Below are 18,771 nucleotides of genomic sequence, written 5' to 3' on the forward strand. Positions count from 1 at the left end.
AACTCACTGCCTGAAAGAGTGATAGAGGCAGAAACCCTCAAAGCATTTAAGAAGTATTTGGATGTGCACTTGCGATGCCATGGCATACAAGGCTATGGGTCTAGTGCTGGGAAATGGGATTAGAATAATTAGGTATTTATTTGACTGGCACAGACTTGATGGGCTGAAGGGCCTTTTTCTGTGCTGTAGACCTCTATGACTCTATGACTATGACTCTATTCGCACATAGTGCAGGCTTCTGACCCCCCATTTGAGCCTGATGCCACAGTTCAGAAGCGCAAGGTGAAAATCCAGTCCCAAGCCTCTGGGGTAGGCCCTGAAGCCATGATGTTCTGACTGGAATAAGAATGTTCCCCTCTGAGCCACAACTGACACGAAGACATTAAATCAAGGTGCCACCTCTCTGTTCCAGTGAACCTTCAACATCTGTCTCATCAGAAGGACAGCAGTTTGGACAATGCGACATTCTCTTGGCACATCATTAGTTTGCCAGCCTAGGTCAAGCACTTTAATCCTGGTGTGTAGTTGAATCCACACTTCCTGGCTGGACTCAGGAGTCACACTCATTGAGCAAAGCTGAAAGATAAAATTATTTTGAGATTGGTAGTAGTATAAATGTGACCTGTTAAAGTTTTGATGTGTTTGCAAGTGAACAAATACACTGACAGAAACGTTTGGATTCTCAACTGTATGTTGCAGATGTCTAAACAATGGAAGCAAAGTGTGGCTTTTCCAAATTTGGCCGTCAAAATTAGAGTTAGGAACTGCCTCAGTGCTCACTGTGAGATTTATGGCAATCCCTTTCACATTTCCACACATAACAGGAAGCAGGAATTCTACAGCTGTGTAACATATTCAGGTTTCAGGCATTATCCTGAGGGTCATGGATATCCTCTGGCAAATCCATTATAGTGACTGCTGAGCTGTAACCAGAGTCAGGTACAATCCCATTCATGCTGGTTTATACATCTCTGTAATCTGCCCATGTTAATGCTGTTCATCTAGACTACAGCTTCAATTATGTGTAAAAAGCCTGGTGATAAAAAGAGGAAAAAAAATGAAGAAATGCTGGAAATGAGAACGAACAAATGTTGGAAACGTGCAGCTGGTCTCTCAGCATCTGTAAAGGTGAAAGCAGATGTCAATGTCCAAGGTTCACATCTTTTATCAGATTGAAAACATAAGACACGAGTTTTCTTTATTCTACTCCACGGACTTGAGCCCATTATCTAGGCTGACATTGCCAGTGCACCGCTGAGGGAGTGCTACACTGTCGGAGGCACCATCTTTCAGATGGGATATTAAACCAAAGCCTCATCTGCCCTCTCAGGTGGATATAAAAGATCATATTTATTATCTTGAAGATAACACGGGGAGTTCTCCCCAGTGTCCTGAGGGCAGTGTTTATTTCCTCACACACATCTGTTTGGTATCATCTGGCTGTTTGTGGGAACTTGATGTGTGCAAATTCGCCTCCATGTTTCCCACACTATAGCAGTGACTATACTTCAAAAGTATTTCATTGGTTGTAGGATGTCTGGAAGTCAAGAAAGGCAGTATAGAAATGTAAATTTTTGGTGTACCTATTGGAGTTTAGAAAAAATGAGAGGTAACCTTATTGAAACATATAAGATGCTGAGGGGGCTGGGGCAGGGTAAATGCTGAGAGGTTGTTTCCTCTCACGAGGGAAATCTAGAACAAGGGGACACAGTTTAAAAATAAGGAATGCTCCATTTAAGAGGGAGATGAGGAGGAATTTCTTCTCTCAGAGGGTCGTTAGCCTTTGGAATTCTCTTCCACAGAGAACAGTGGAGGCTGGGTCATTGCATATATTCAATGCTGGGTTAGACAAATTTTTGATTGACAAGGGAGCCAAGGGTTATGGGGGCGGGGGGTGGTGGGGGGGGGGAGCAGGAAAGTGGGGTTAAGGCCGCAATCAGATTAGCCAAGATCTTACTGAATGGTGGCAGCTCAATGGGCTAAATGGCCTAATCCTGCTCCTATTTCTTATGATCTTATGGTAGTTAAATCTCTAGTGTGAGACTTAAATGCACAAAATTCTGACTCAGAGGCAAGAGGACTACACACTGAACCATAATGACACCTAAGAGCCAAAGAGAAAATTAATTAGATTTTTAAAGAAGAATTATTGTCATTATTGAAAAATTTATGGTGGAGATGTAAACGCATGTTTGCAAAATGGACCAAACTGATGCAGCCTAAGGATCAAGACCAACTTCTATTAATAAATGACCTGTCCCACTCATTGAAAACAGGTCAGTTCCTCTCAGAAAATGGCCATATATAACCCTTATCCTCAAGTCAGATCATAAATCTTTCCTATCTGTTGACCCTCAACTGGTCTACCCCATCAATATGACACAGACCCCCTTGACACAGGAAATGTCTTGAGGCTTGCACTGAAGTACAGATCGTATCAATCAGCTTAGTCTTAGGTCTCTGCAGGGTCTGGATCCTGTTATAGGTGAATAGGTCTATCAACAGATGGGCTGCAATAGGAGAAGTGGAAAGGTCACTTGCAGAAACAACCAATAATTCTTTCGAGATCTACAGCAGCAGAACTCCATTAGATAAAATTCAGATTATTTTTAGTGTTTTTTTTTTACAAGAACACAATGATTTTTGTAAGTTGCTTCAAATTTATAACAGGATATGTAGGATTTTAAAAAAAAGTTTTGTTTTCCAATTTCCCTATTAAATTTTGTTCCTAGCAAGTTAATGGTGGGGAACGGAATATTTTCCATTTCAGGCAGTCAGTACCTGCATCAAGTCAGTTGCTCTGTCAATGTACCTTAGCACCAACCATAATCAGTGAGACATTTTTCCATGTCCCATATACCACCTCTCTCATTGAGATTAATAGGATGACATTGGACAAGGAGGCAGTTTTGTATTGTGTGCGGACACACTTACTAGGAACCAGGACAAAAATATTCAAAACTTGTCCAATTAGGTCAGCTGCAATCGCTGAACAGAATTTATACTCTGGGCTTCATTCAGACCCAGTTCCCAGGTGTGAATGATTAATGCCCCAGCCCTCGCCATTCCCTTGAGAATATGCACCTTTAAAGAGTAGTGCAGCGGTGTTTGATTTAGGATTGGGCCTCACAAGTGGAAAGAGACAAATCATTCACACTATTGGCGATGACATATATTATTCAGAGCACTTGTGACAGGGTCTTTGACCAGAAGGGAAGCGATTCTGATGAACAATTTTATGGCTGGAATCTTAGTTTATTATTTTGTCTTCCCCAGTGCTCCTTATAGCCTCCTAGTTGGTCCTCACTGACATATATTTGCTGCCTCCCATTACAAATTAATGTTCCGCACACAAACAGTTTGGTGCGAATGATCGATCATTAAATGCAGAGGGAGTTGCAGTCGGATTGGAACTGATTATTCTCCTGGTGCACAGTAAGGTGTTTCCAACAAGCCTCACATAATATTGGCTCCACCAGGTCAATTTCCAAAATGGACACAGGATGCTGAGGACACGGAGGCCACTTAAATAAGAAGTGATAAAGGGTAACTGATCTGCATGTGCCTATGGTGGTTTTAAGCTTGAACAATGTAAATATTAGGATCTGGTTCACGCACATCACGCTTCTGCCCTCAAATCAGAAGAAATGCCAAATGTAAAAGCTGCTGAAGTCCGCTGCTTTGTATTTGGAGAGCAGAACAACAGACCTCACTGTCAGAAGTGGCGGCTTTTGGATAGACGGAAAAGATCTCACAGCACCATTCGAGGAAGAGCAGGGAGTTTTCCCATCATTTCCCGACAAATACTCGCCCCTCAACCTCCAGGAATATGTATGTGGAGACCATGTGAGGACAGGGTTAGAACTAATCCTGAAGTTCCCTACCTCAAATAGTCTGTCAATACTCTTTGCTCAGCCTCACACCTGGGAAAAGCGCTGGAGGATGTTAACTCCCATGGTACCCTCATTTCCAGGAGGCAAAGTATATAAATGGTCTAGAGAAGGAAGGCTCGATAATGCTACTGCCCCATCTACAGCTCAGGCTTTATCATATCTTTTCAGGGAAATTTTTAAACCACACGACATGATGATGAAGGAACATTGTTGTGTGACCTCACCATCACTCTATCACACAGACTACCCCCCTCACCTCATAATGCCTCCACACCTGGCCTCTTGCGAATCCCCAATTTTAATCGTTTACTATTGCCGGCCATGCCTTCAGCTGTTAAGGCCCTAAGCTCTGGAATTCCCTTGCTCACCCTCTCTCTCAGTTTTGAAGTCACTCATTAAAACTACCTTTTTCACCAACCTTTTGGTCATCTGTCCTAATTATGTGGCTTGGTGTCAATTTTTTGATAATGATCCTATGAAACATTTTGGGATGTTTTTACTGTGCTAAAGGCACCATGATGTCAGTTGCTTGATGCCAACACACAGACCTGAAAGGACCAGTTTCTGACTCTTTGATCAAAGCCTGGCTCAAAACTAACTTTGCACCATCACAACTAACGTCCACATGAGATCGGACCAGCTGAACGGTAGCATTGTGTTCGAAGGTTAAAGTACGGATTCCCAGGGAGTTCGTCAAATGGTTTAACATGAAATCGACAGTTCCAAGCTGAAATGTGAGCTCAATCCTCCAGTGATGAGCAACAATTTTCAGGCCTATTAACTGTGTAATGTGGAGCAGATGGGAAAGTAATGGTGAGCTGGTAGACGTGAAGAGAAAGAAAATGAAAGAAAGAGAGAGAGAAAATAGAAAAGCACATATTAACACAAAAACAAATTCAGGCCCCAAAGGATGGCATGTTATAAAAGGTCTTTTCTTCCGCCTGAAATGAGTTTAGTAGCTTTTGCTATCTTATTCTGTTGTTGTCTGCTCACCTTTTATTTATAAATATAAAATTAATTCCATTTGCAACACCCTTTAGCAATCTGTCTAGCCTTTCTCTCGATTAAAGTTTCATGTATATCCATCATCCTGCAGAGGTCACATTGCAAAGTGTTGAAAGAATAATAAGAATTTAAAAAAGATAATGACAGCACATCATTTCCTGATGGTTTGATTATGACCCTGGTAATAGCCTTTCCATCAGGTCTGGAGCCTGGGATCTGCCATACTAGAGCAATTTACATCAGTAATTAGCCTCAGATTGACCTGAGTGAGTGCTCAGTTAGATGATGTCCTCAAAGGTAGCCTTAAAGGGAGAGGCGAAATTAGCAGCTAAACATTGCAATGATGCTACAAAGCCCAGACTACCTAAGAGCAATGCCATGGGAGACATACAAAGGGGGAAAGGCCACTGTCGAAGGCTGTTCAGTCATACTACACCGAGGGGCTGGAAACTGGGTAAAACACCCTCAGGCTATATGTGTGACATGTACTGGATCTTGTAAGTAACATGCACTCTTGGGAGAAACTGATTTGGTTTGCATCTTATGTAATGTCAACCTTGAACAGTCATGTAGTGCACTTCTATAAATTGTATAAATAAAGCGTTTTTAGAGAAAAAAACAGATTTAGTTCCCATTGTACTGCCAATGTCTGTCCCTCGGGTAATCCCATGGCATTCTTTTGAAAAAGAGCAGGGCATTCTCCCCGCTGTCCATGCCAATATTTATCTCTCAACCAACATCACTAAAACAAATTATCTAGTCATTATCATGGTGTTGTTTGTAGGAACTTGCTGTGCACAGATTGGCTACTGCCATTTCCACATTGCAACAGTCACGACACATTGAAAAGTATTTCATTGGCTGCAAAGTGCTTGGGGACAAACTGAGGTTGTGAAAGGTGCTAAATAAATGCAAGTCTTACTGCCTTCTTTCTTAATTATTTACTTGCTTTTATTTTGCTAACCATGTCTCAGTTCATGTCTCACACTGTGCAGTTGGTGTGAAAGTCTATGGCCGGGATTTTCCGGCCCTGTTGTGGGTGGGACCCGCCGTGGGTGAGGCAGTGCCCCAGCCAGAAGCCCATTGACTTGCGGCAGGACCGGAAGATCCCAGTGGCGGGCAGGTGTGGAAATTCCCACCGTATGTCAGTTTGCCTCTGGATTGTCCCTGAGGTGGAGAAAAAGCACAGTGCAAGCACATTGTTGGTCTGTGGAGGGCAGACTGAACAGCTGGGGTCTTAAATACAAAATGCTGTCACAAGGTTCCTTACAGCAGACTGGTTGCACTGATTGCAGAGTCCGCACTCCAGTTGCCACTCAATTTACCCCATTGAATCATACAGCAAAGAAGGAGGCCATTCAACCCATTGTGCCTGTGACAGCTCTTTGAAAGAGCCATCCAATTCACCCCACTCCCTGTTCTCTCCCCGTAGCCCTGCAAATGTTTCCTTTTCAAGAATGTACCCAGTTCCCCGTTGAAGCAGTGGATTCCAGATCACAACAACGATAACAACTTACATTTACTTAGAACCTTCAATGTTGTAAAACATCCCGAGGCAGATGCGTTTAGCAAAGTTTGACACCGAGCCACTTAAGGAGGTTTTTGTCCAGAAGCTTGGTCAAAAAGGTAGTTATAAGGAGCATCTTAAAGGAGAAAAGAGAGGTGGATACAGTTGGAGAGATTTTGGGATGGAATTCCAGAGATTAGAGCACCACAGTCGAAAGCAAATCTGCCAGTAGTGAAGTGATGAAAATCCAGGGCGCACAAGAGGCTATACTTGGAGGAGCACAGAGATCACAAAGGGTTGTGTTGAACAACTTTTCCTCACCTACTCAATGGTTCTTTACCTTGAATCTGTATCCTCTGGTCATCACGCCTCCTGCCTGTGGAAGCAGTTTAGTGTATCAAAACCCCTTCGTGATTTAGGCTTTTATGAAAATCATCCTTAAATTTTCTCTGCTTTAAGGAGATTAATCCAAACTTTCTAATGTCTCCATGTAACTGAATCCCTGGTACCATTCTCATTATTCTCCTCTTCATGCAATTCCACCATCTCAATACCAATTCTGTAGTGTGGCACCCAGAATTAGACACAATACTCCAACTAAGGTCCAACCAGTGATTGAGTAGATGTTCAGGTGAGGTGATATAGCTGTGTCACTCACATCTCACAGCATTTGACAGTACTGAAAACATCACATCATTTAAATGAGAATTTATGCTCACTACCCAAATCTCAATTTACAATAGCCAGCATATAATATTTCTCCAACTGCAGAAATTCACAAGTGTCTTACCAAGTTTAGCCAACAGGAGGAGTGCAACACACACTTCTGATGAGAAGGCAGGAGTTGAGAATCTTCTCCTAACATTGTATGTACATTAGAACACTGCTTCTTAAAAAAAAAGCAATTGCATTTATGTTGTGCCACTCATGACCTCGGAACGCCCCAAAGCACTGTACCGCCAACAAAGTACTTTTTTGAAGCTTAATTACTGTTGCAAAGTAGGAAACAGAGCAGCCAGTTTGCGCACAGCAAGCTCCCACAAACAGCAATGTGGTAATGACGAGATAATCTGTTTTAATGATATGGGGGATAAATATTAGCCAGGACACTGAAGAGAACTCTCCTGTTCTCAAATATGTTTGTGGAGATTTAATCTCGCGACCTCCCACCTCCACACTCCCGCCATTGGTCACTCGACATGCCAATCCTCGCAGAGCGCCGCCTTCCCATGGCCAATTAAAAATCAAACAATCTATGTTACACCCCATTTGAATGATTCTCCCATGTCCAAAATTTTTAGAGCTAATAAACAGGGGAGAATTAAAATAAACAATTTGTTTAACACACCTATGATTTTTTCCCCCTGGCTTTTGCTTGCAGCAAATTCCTGGATATTATTTTTTAATTCCTGGAGACTCTAAGGCAATCTTGGAGGGTTGGCAACACCAACACTGTGAGGAAGTATCCAATGGTCACAGAGCTGGGTAAGTTTCAAGCCATTCTTTTCCTGTGGCATCAGATTCCTTAGCCACCCCTCTGAAGAATTAATAAGTGGAGCATTCCCGCTGGGGGGTGGGGGGCAGGAGTGGTAGGCGGGGAAGGAAGGGTGAAGCTGGTGGTTCAGTCCTAATTCTGCAATGACAGAGCCAACAGTTAGTTCATAGCAGTGTTTGTCTCTGGAGTATATCCTGCAGGAGTGCTTTTAACACAATGTTGACCAGAGAGGGGGCACCGAGAGGACGCTTTCTACTGGAAATTCCCAACGATGGTCACAGTCACAGCCTGCTTTGTGGTGGTCAGTGCATCTTTTCATTACAAATTACCAATAATTTGACCATAATGTGAGGATTGAGTGTGAGACTGCCTGCATTTAATTACAAGTGTGTTGACTTAACCAGCTCACTCTGTGTAAACTCTGCTTTTCAGGTGACTGTTCTTTTATGATGTTTTGCATGTTGTATAGCTGTTATGTTAAAGTGCTTGACCATATGTTTGGGTTTACCCACAATAAATGAATCCGGTTCCTGTGGGAAGCTACTGTTTAACTTTATGCTGCTGCTGCTCCACAGGTTTCTTTGGCATTAAGATAAGGGTAACAGCAAAAGTTCAACAAATATTTAATTGTAGTTAGACAGGATCTTGTTTGTTAATCTTACATAGGAAAATTCTTCACTTTAGAATGTGTTCCCTCCTGATTATTCCAGCTGGATGAAAAAGGAAGACTTGCATTAATTAAGCAGGATGTTCCAAAGTGCCAAAAAGCCAGGAAGTATTTTTTGAAGTTGCAAAGTAAGAAACACAGCAGTCAATTTACACACAGCAAGCTTTCACAAACAGCAGTTTGATAATAACCAGAGATCTGTTGAGCAGTTGATTGAGGCATAAATATTGGTCAGGGGATAATTAGGGCTGAATTCCCTTGCTTTTTGCCACAGAATTTTTCACGTCCATCCGAGAGGGGCGATGAGGCCTTTGCCTTATCCATGAGATGACACCTCTGATAGTGCAGCATGCCCTCGGCACTGCACTGGGAATGTCAGCCTGAATTATGTGCTCAAGTTTCTGGAGAGGGACTGGAAGCAAAAGCCTTATGTTTCAGAAGCAAGAGAGCTTGCTAGCCACCACCTGCTTTTTGTCCCTTCACTCATGAAGGAGCCCATCACCAACAGGGGTTCACAGCAACCATCTGGTGCCCCATATAACTGATTGTTCATCACATGTGGGCCTAGACCGTGAGCATTGCCTGGCTATTTGACTGTGTGGTGCCTCACAACTGATGCCCACACTTTCCAGCAGTGCTCAGTAGACAGTGGTCAGGAGCAGGAACCAGGTCTCATTGTATTTATTTGACCCCTCTCTAACCTACTTGGAGCTGAACCCAGTTTAACCTTTCTACCAGATACTGTACTGACATCTCAGCATGTGGGAGGAACAGGTGACATTGGAACTATGGGTCCCAAAGCCCTGCTCCGCTTGGGGTTTTCCCTGTCTCATATCTTGGTCTGTTGTAGCCTAGTCATAGCGATCAATTGCTTTGATTAGTCAACGATTCCATTAAAGTGTTTATCAGGCGACTACCAGAAAGTAGAAGGTGAGCTAGATGGACCTGGGTCTTTTGATACAAGCCATTCCTATGTTCTTGTATCAGATAACTCCTTGCAGACAGGGATTTCAGCAGGAACATCCAACTCTGTTCAGTTTTATATAGTCTGGAGACTTTTGGTTAGAGACTTCAATTTGTGGGAAAAGGGGTAACAACAAATGGAGATGGGGTTAAAAATGTTTAAACTAACTTTAAGCTTTTTATTCTTGGTTTCAGGCCACCCCCTCTCAGTAACACACATCCTAACAGCACTGTGGGAGTATCTATACCACATCGAGTGCAGTGCTTCAAGAAGGCGGCTCACCACCGCCTTCTCAAGAACAATTGGTGATGGGCAATAAATGCTGACCTAGCCAGTGATGCCCACATCCCACCAATAAATAAATATTTTAAAAATTGGTAATTAGCTCTACAATACTCTGGGATCTCTGCTCTTCCAATTTTGGCCTTTTGTGCATCTTTGATTTTATTCACTTTGCCACCAGCGGCTGTGCCTTCAGCTGCCTAGACCCTAAGCTCTGGAATTCACCCCTTAAACCTCTCCCCCTCTCTCTCCTTTCAGACACTCCTTAAAACCTAACCCTTTGACCAAGTTTTGGCCCGAACATCAGTTTGTGTCTTGGTGTCAAGCTTTGTCTGTTAAATGCTCCTGTGAAACACCTTGGGACATGCGCTGGAGGCCTGAATTGGAGGAGTGCAGAGAGCTTGGTGGGCCATAGAGCAGGAGGAGATTCCAGAGGTAGGTAGGGGACAAGGGATTGGAAGGATTTGCAAACTAGGATGAGAATTTTAAAATTGAGGCTGTGCAGGTCAGTGAACGGGGCTTGCTGTATGTTTGGATGAGAATCTGGATTTACCCAGTTCACGCATTCAGTGTATTGTTTGCAGCCATGCATATAAAGCTTGGCGATGCACTGTTTCTTGAAATAGTCAGAATTATGACTTAAAGTCTCAAGCTGCAAACCTTCCCACGGGAAAGAGGGAGGACGTGAGAAGGTGCACACAGGTCAGAAATGTTTAAAGCTCCCTCTCCTACCCTGCAACAACAACCCCTATATGTATGGGGTTGTCTGTGCAGTGGTATGAGTGCTTGCTGTTGGTGGTGATTTGCCTCTCAAAGAGCCTTGGAGACCTGTGGCGAGTGTGGGGTGGGGGGTGGGGTGTGGGGGGTGGGGGGCGGGGGGCGGTGTGGGTGGGCGCTGTTGGCCACTCAGAGGACTGCCTTAAATGACAGAGCCTGAGAGAGATTTCAACACATTGTCAGGAGCACCTCCCAAATAAGCCACCTCCACCACTGGTAGGAAAAGGCCAGCAAGAGCATGGGATCAGCACCACCTCCAAGTTCCCTCTAAATCACACACTATCCTGATTATGACCTATAACATGTTCCTTCATCATCATCATTGGGTGAAAACCCTCAAACCGATCAGCACTGTGGGTGTACCTACACCACACTGGCTGCAGCGATTCAAGAATGTGGCTCACCAATACCTCCTCAAGGGAAACTAGGGATGGGCAACAAATGCCCATTTTGCCAGTGATGACCACATCTGAGAATGAATAAAAAAAAGTAAAAGTGTGCAGTAAGCCACTTAATTTGCTCCTTTTTTCCCTGGCTCTGTATTTCTGAAAAGCTGTTAATCTCTAACATCTTAGGGATGGCCAATAAATTCTAGCCTAGCCAGCGATGCCTATATCCAGTGAATAAATAAATTTAAAAAGAATTGGTAATTAACCCCACAATACTCTGAGACCTCTGCTCTTCCAATTCTGGCCTTTTGCGCATCTCTGATTTTATTCACTTTGCCACTGGCGGCTGTGCCTTCAGCTCTGGAATTCTCTCCCTAAACCTCGCCCCGCTTGTTCTCCTTTTAGACACTCTTTAAAACCTAACCTTTTGACCAAGCTTTGGTCCTAACATCTGTTTATGTGTCTGACCTGAAATGTTAACCCTTGTTTCACCCCCTTATGTCTGTTACCTGTGCAGAAATAGGAGGACAAGGCAGATGAATGCATGGCTGGGAAGATGGTGCAGGAGGGAGGGTTTTAGAATCCTGGGACGCTGGGACTGACTCTGGGGGAAGATGGCACCCGTACAAGCCGGACATGTTGCACCTGAACACAGCCGGGATTGAGTTCCTTGCGGGGTGTTTTGCTAGCGCTGTTGGAGGGGGGGTTTTAAACTAACTCAGCAGGGGTGTGGGTGGGAACCAGGGGCAGAATATTGCCGTCGGCATGTGGGGGCGGGCCCGACACGTAAAATGATGCGCTATGACGTCGGGCACGCGTCTTTACGATATTTTGTTTGGCGGGAGGGTGCCAGAGGCGGCTGCGCACCCGCCGAACTGTCAACGGCCTATCAAGGCCATTAAAAAAGTAATTAAAGTTGTTAACAATGCTGCCCGTCCAGCCTTGAGGTTGTCGGGCAGGCAAAGAGCCCAAGCGGCCTTCATGTTTTTCAGGAAACCTCATCCACGGGCGGGATGAGGTTTCCTGAAGGTTTTATAAAATAATTAAGTACATTTGCCACACTTCACAAGCATGTCCCAGCCCATGTGACACTGTGAGTGCTACCGGCTGTGTATTAAGCTGGTGGCGCACAACTGATCGCGGGCGGTGATTGGCTCCGTACCCCCCCAGCCCGCCCGCCATAGGAAACACTGTCCCCCCAAGAGAGAGTATTAGAGAGGAATGTCAGGGTGCACAAAATACTGGGAGAGACAGATAGCACTAGTATAGAGAATCATAAGTTAATAGGTGGAGCTGGAGTAAGGGAGAAAGGCATGAAGTCTAAATCAGGGTTACTGTGCATGGATGTGAATGCATGGAGTATAGTGACTAAGATTGGGGAGTTACAGGCGCAGATTGTCATGTGGAAATATGATGTTGCGGCGATAACTGAGACTTGGCTCAAGGAAGGGCAAGACTGGTTGTTAAATATTCCTGGGTACAAGGTGTTCAGAAAAGATAGGAAAGGATGAAAACAAGGAGGGGGTGGCAGTATTGGTTAAGGGGAGCATTACAGTGCTGGGGAAAGAGGATATCTTAGAGGGTTCAAGGGCAGAATCAATTTGACTGGAGCTAAGGAACAAAAAGGGTGCAATTAAGTTGTCTATAGATGCCAACTAATGGGATGGATGTAGAGGGACAAATCTGCAGGTAAATAACAGAGAGATGCAAACATTATAGAATAGTTATAAAGGGGGACTTTAATTACCTGAATGTAGACTAAGACAGTGGTATTGTAAAGGGTGGAGAGGGGCAAGAGTTCCTAGGTTGTGTTCAGGAGAATTATTTAGAGCAGTATGTGTCCAGTCCAACAAGAAAGGATGCACCATTGGTAAATAAAAGCAGAAAATGCTGGAAATACTCAGCATATCTGACAGCATTTGTGGAGAGAGAAACAGAGTTAACATTTTGAGTTTGTATAAACTTTAGCTTCAGAGCTAAAGAGAAGTAGAAATGTGATGGAATTTATACTCTTTAAGGGGTGGGTGAAGCAGGGAAAGCAAGACAGAAGGTCAGCGACAGGTAGAGGCTAAGGAGAGATTGACAAAGATGGCATGGACTCAAGACAAAAGGAGTGTTAATGGTAGTGGCAAAGACTAATGAAGGTGCTGATAGTGGCATAAAGGTAAGAGCAGAATGTGTTAATAGCAGCACAAGGGTCAGCGCTGTGTGGAAGAACAACATAGAAATAAGTGTCAGATGGCCCTATGAGGTTGGGGGAGGTGGGGGATAGTGGTTGGGAAAAAGCATAAAAATATATATAAATGAGTAAATTAAAAATAAAAATAAAGAAAGAAAAAGGATTTAAAAAGGGATGAAGATAGAAGAGAGAGTTCATGATCTGAAATTGTTGAACTCAATGTTGAGTCCAGAAGGCTATAGTGTGCCTTATTGGAAGTTGAGGTGCTGTTCCTCCAGTTTGCGTTGGGCTTCACTGGAACATTGCAGTAGGCCAAGGACGGACATGTGGGTATGAGAGCAGGGCGGTGTGTTGAAATGGCAAGCGTCAGGAAGGACTGGGTCATGTTTGCGCACTGAGTGAAGGTGTTCCGCAAAGCGGTCACCCAGTCTGCATTTGGTCTCCCCAGTGTAGAGGAGACCGTTGGCAGCAGCAAATACAATAGACCAAATTGAAGGAGGTGCTGCAGGTGAAGCGCTGCTTCACCTGAAATGAGTGTCTGGGGCCTTGGACAGTGGGGAGGGAAGAGGTGAAGGGGCAGGTGTTGCACCTTCTGTGATTGCATTGGAAGGTGCCATGGGAAGGGGATGGGGAGTATGGGGTGATGCAAGTGATGCGAGTGGACCAGGGTGTCATGGAGGAAATGGTCCCTACAGAATGCTGACAATGGGGACTGAGGGGAAGATGTGTTTAGAGGTGGCATCATGCTGGAGTTGGTGGAAATGGCTGCACTGTTGGACCTGTTTCTTGGAAATGAGGTGGGACAAGTGGATCAAGTATCAGTGGGGGAGAATTTAGGAGACAGTGATCATTGTATCGTAAGGTTTAGGATGATGGTAGCAAAGGACAATGTGCAATCCAGAGTAAGAATAATTAATTGGGGGTGAGCCGACTTCAATGGGACAAGAACAGAATTGGGCTGGATAAACTGGAACCAATGGTTGGAGAGAAAAACTGCAGCTGAACAATGGGTTACCTTCAAAGAAGAAGTGGTTTGGGCATAGTCAATGTGTATTCCCTCAAAAAGGAAAGGTAGGACAAACAAATCCAGAGGGCCCTGGATGAAAAATGAGATACAAATTATGAAGAAAAAGTGTGCTTACCACAGGTGTCAGGTAGAAAGTACAATTGAGAACCAAGCAAAATACAGAAGGTTCAGAGGGGAGGTGAAAAAGCAAATGAGAGAAGCAAAAAGAGATCATGAGAAAAGACTGGTAGCCAACATAAAGGGGAATCTCGAAGTCTTCTATCAGCACATGAATAGTAAGAGGATGGTAAAAGGAGGAGTAGGGCCCATTAGGGACAAAAAGGGGGATTTACACATGGAGGCAGAGGGCATGGCAGAGGTATTAAATGAATGCCTGCATCTGTCTTTACTAAGGCCATGGTGGTAGTGGAGGAAACACTGTCACTAGAAGTGTTCAAAATTGATAAGGAGGAAGTGTTGGATGAACTGTCAGTACTTAAGGTTGACAAGGCACCAGGACCGGATGAAATGCATCCAAGGATATTGAAGGAAGTAAAAGTGGAAATTGCAGGGGCACTGTCCATAATCTTTCAATCTTCCCTAGTCCCAGAGGAGGTGCCAGTGCACTGGAGAATTGCAAACATTACGCCCTTGTTCAAAAAAGATTGTAAGCTTTTTGTGGAGGTAACAAGAGAGGGTTAATGAGGGTAATGCTGTTGATGTGGTGTACATGGACTTTCAAAAGGCATTCAATACAGTACCACACAACAGGCTTGTGAGAAAAGTTGTAGCTCGTGGAATAAAAGAGACAGTAGTAAGGTGGATACAAAATTGGCTGAGTAATAGCTGACAGAGGGTAATGGTCAATGGATTTTTTTTGGGCTGGAAGAAGCTTTGTAGTGGAGTTCCCCAGGGGCTGGTATTGGGACCCTTGCCCTTCCTGGTATACATTAATGATCTAGATTTTGGTGTGTAGGGTACAATTTCAAAGTTTGCAGATGATACAAAGCTTGGAAGCTTGGAAGTTGGTGGAGTGGGCGGATAGGTGGCAGATGAGGTTCAGTGTAGAGAAGTGTTGAGGTGATTCATTTTGGTAGGAAGAACATGGAGAGACAATATAAAATAAGGAGTACAATTATTAAGGGGGTGCAAGAGCAGAGGGACCTGGATGTATTTGTGCATAGATAATTGAAGGTGGCAGGACAGGTGGAGAGAACAGTTAATAAAGCATACATTATCCTGGGTTTTATTAATGGGGGCATAGAGTACAAGAGCAGGGAGGTCATGCTGAGCTTATATAAGACACAAGTCATTAGTTAGATGTTATGGCACAGCCGATGGTAAATGCTGAGCTGTTCAAATCCCAGAGGGAAACTTGAAACAACTGTCACAGCTTGTTTCACAATTTATATAAATTTTGAGATGCTTGCCTTGAATTCAGTGGTAATAAGACTACTGAGTTGTACAAGTTTTTACAAAACTAGATTAAACATTGATTAACAAGAAGAATTATTTTTAAGCACATACATATGTCTATAGATTACTACTATAATAGCTTCTAAATTCCCTACTTGATCTGACTCCCAGTTGCACTTTCGTTGAGGTAACAGTAAGACACACGGATTTTAAAAGACCCAGGCAAAGAAACACGATACCCTGGCAACCCAATTCAAAGTGAGTTTCCTTAACTTCAGTTTGTTGCAGACAACAACTTGAGGCATAGGTGCTGAAAGCTTTTCACACTTGTTAGATCCTAAAATGCCTACCTTTACACATAGTCTTCTCTCCTTTATACATATTTTCCCCTTTGAATGCAAATTCCCATTGCTTCACTACATCTTTTGACTTTGCCTTTCTGATAATAAAAACCTCTCATAGTACTAAATTTTACCAGTAATCTTTGGGAAAAATAAACACACTGTTTCTTAACTTCACCTGGCTAGGTGACACATTTCACTCCCTCTTTTGAAAACAATCTAGTCTGGTTTATTTAAAAATGCAAATGTACTTTTACACCTTATATCTAACCGCAGCCCCCCCCCACCCCCATGTTTACCATGTTTATGTCAAAGCCTTCATACCAGTTGCCTTTTAATCCAATTAAGTCACATACACACACACACACACACACACACACCACACACACACACATGGCAGAATTTTACAGCAGCGGGATTTTATGTTCCCGCTGAAGTCAATGGGGTTTAGAATGTCTCGCCGCATTTTACGGCCCTGTCCCCGCTGAAACAGGGCCATAAAATTCTGCCCATAGACACAGATATCACTATTTTACAATAAATTCCAATAACATTATGAGAATTATTATATCTTTCTGACATGGACCTCAGCTGGAGTATTGTCAGTTCTGGATACCGCACGAAAGGCGGGATGTGATCGCATTGGAGAGAGTGCAGAAGAGGTTTACAGGAATAGTTCCAAGGATGAGAAACTTCAGCTATGAGGATAGATTAGAGAGGTTGGGACTGTTGTCCTTGGAGAGGAGAAGGCTAAGCCTAAGAAGAGATTTGATAGAGATGTTCAAAATTGTGAGGGGCCTGGATAGAGTGGACAGGGAGAAACTGTTCCTGCTCATCAAAGGATCGAGAAGGAGAGGGCACAGTTTTAAAGTGATTTGCAAAAGGAGCAAATGTGATGTGGGGAAAAAACTTTTTCACGCAGCGAGTGGTTCGAGTCTGGAGTGCACTGCCTGGAAGCGTGGTGGAGCCTTGTTCAATGGAGGCATTCAAGAGGGCATTAGATGATTATTTAAATAGAACCAATGTGCAAGGTTACGGGGAAAAGGCAGGAGAATGGCACTTTGTCAGAGCGCTCAGTTGGAGAGCCAGTGCAGACGCGATAGGCTGAATGACCTCTTTATACACCATAACAATTCGGTGATTTGTTTTCATACATTCTCCAGATGTGATTGTTGCTGGCCTGCCCGTCCCCTAGGTGCCCTTGAGAAGGTGGTGGTGAGCCGCTTTCCTGGACCACTGCAATCCATGTGGTGAAGGCACTCCCACAGCGCTGTTAGGTAGGGAGTGACCTGCTGTACTCGTTTCAGATTTTCAGCATCGGCAGTATTTTACCTGGTGTTTTATCAGTTACACAGCTGTGTTTATTGGGGAGAGATCTGTACAGTGTCTCACTAAGAATTCTCCTGCCCTTACACCAGCACCTTAAAGTGACATGCAATTAAAAGTTTATCGGAAATACTGTAAAACCTGGATGAATAGCCATTGGCTTGTGTTAAATGTCTCTTTTAGAACAACATCTTGTTAATGTTAATTAATGTTAGCAAGATCAGTTTACTTTGAAACCAAAGAAAGTTAATTCCTGTCCTATTGCAACATTGGATAGTCTGGGATTGTTTTCCTTGGAACAGAGGAAGCTAGGGGGAGGTTTGATTGAGGTGTACAAGATTGTGAGCGGCCTGGATGGAGTGGATGAGAAAGACCTATTTCCTTTAGCAGGGAAGTTAGGGATTAGGGGGCATAGATTTAAAACGCTTGCTTGAAGGGCTAGAGTGGAGATGAGGAAAAATGTTTTCACCTAGAGGCTGGTAGGAGTCTGGAACTTACTGCCTGAAAGGATGGAAGAGGCAGAAACCTTCAACTCATTTAAAAGGTGCCTGGATATGTACCATAACCTCCAGGGCTACGGCAGAGTGGCCTACTTCTGTGCCATGAATTTTTCTACATTTAAAGGATGAATGTGCAGGGATGTGGGAAGAGAGCACAGGGATGCCAGTATGGACAGGGTGGGCCGAATGGCCCTCTGTACTGTCATGATTCTAAGATTCTATGAAAGTTATATCAAGTCTACAACACAGAAACAGGCCATTCGGCCCAACTGCTCTAAGCTGGTGCTTATGCTCCACACAAACCATCTCCTACCATATTTCCCTTAACCCTAACAGCATATCCTTCTATTTCTTTCTCCTTCATATATTTAGCTTAAATGCAACTATGCTATTCGACTGTGGTAGTAAATTTCAGATTTTAACCACTCTCTGGGTAAAGAAGTTTCTCCTCCATTTCCTACTGGATTTATTGGTGACGATGGTATATTTATGGTGCCTTGTCTTGGATTCACCCACAAATGGAAACTTTTTTTTACATCTATGCCGTCAAACTCTTTCAGAATTTTAAACTCCTTTATCAAGTCAACCATCTTTTCTAGAGACAAGACCCCCAGTCTCTTCACCTGTAACCTGCAAGGCTACGGACCAGGTGTTGGAAGCTGGGATTAGAATGGGCGGCGCAAACATGATGGGCTGAACGGCCTCTTTCTGCGCCATAATTTTCCTATGGTTCTATTCTTTCCTACTTAAAAACTGATCGAGGTCGAGGAGAAACAAATAGTCACCAAATCTCATACCTCAGTAGATAAATGCATGGGATAGCATAAATGCACTGATTTGCATAAGAAGTTCACACCGGGAATATTTTAGGAACCATCCTTGGGCTGTGCTGTGTTAGCTGATCTCAGCTATGATGATGCTGAGGGAAGGGGCTGCAAGAGTGTGGGAAAAGAGGGCTGCAATGACTTCAGTAGACCTGGCCTGGAAGAGGAAAACATTTATCCTGATCGCAAGCCCCTGACCC

At 43.7% G+C, this 18,771-nt stretch overlaps 1 protein-coding gene across 3 annotated transcripts in view; it reads left to right on the forward strand.

Annotated features, from left to right (window-relative positions):
* Positions 1 to 8,032: 8,032 nt before the first annotated feature.
* Positions 8,033 to 18,771, forward strand: part of fam110d (family with sequence similarity 110 member D) — a 51,343-nt gene continuing 40,604 nt past the window's right edge. For 2 of the 3 annotated variants that reach the window (XM_041212140.1, XM_041212139.1), the window contains exon 1: positions 8,033 to 8,201. The gene's annotated coding sequence lies outside the window, so the exon portion shown is untranslated. Of the gene's footprint in view, positions 8,202 to 8,240; positions 8,333 to 18,771 lie in introns of those variants that run through there. The other variant, XM_041212142.1, reaches the window with a different exon arrangement.

The sequence above is a fragment of the Carcharodon carcharias genome, chromosome 19, assembly GCF_017639515.1.
Source record: "Carcharodon carcharias isolate sCarCar2 chromosome 19, sCarCar2.pri, whole genome shotgun sequence".
In the NCBI taxonomy this organism is placed as follows: domain Eukaryota; kingdom Metazoa; phylum Chordata; class Chondrichthyes; order Lamniformes; family Lamnidae; genus Carcharodon; species Carcharodon carcharias.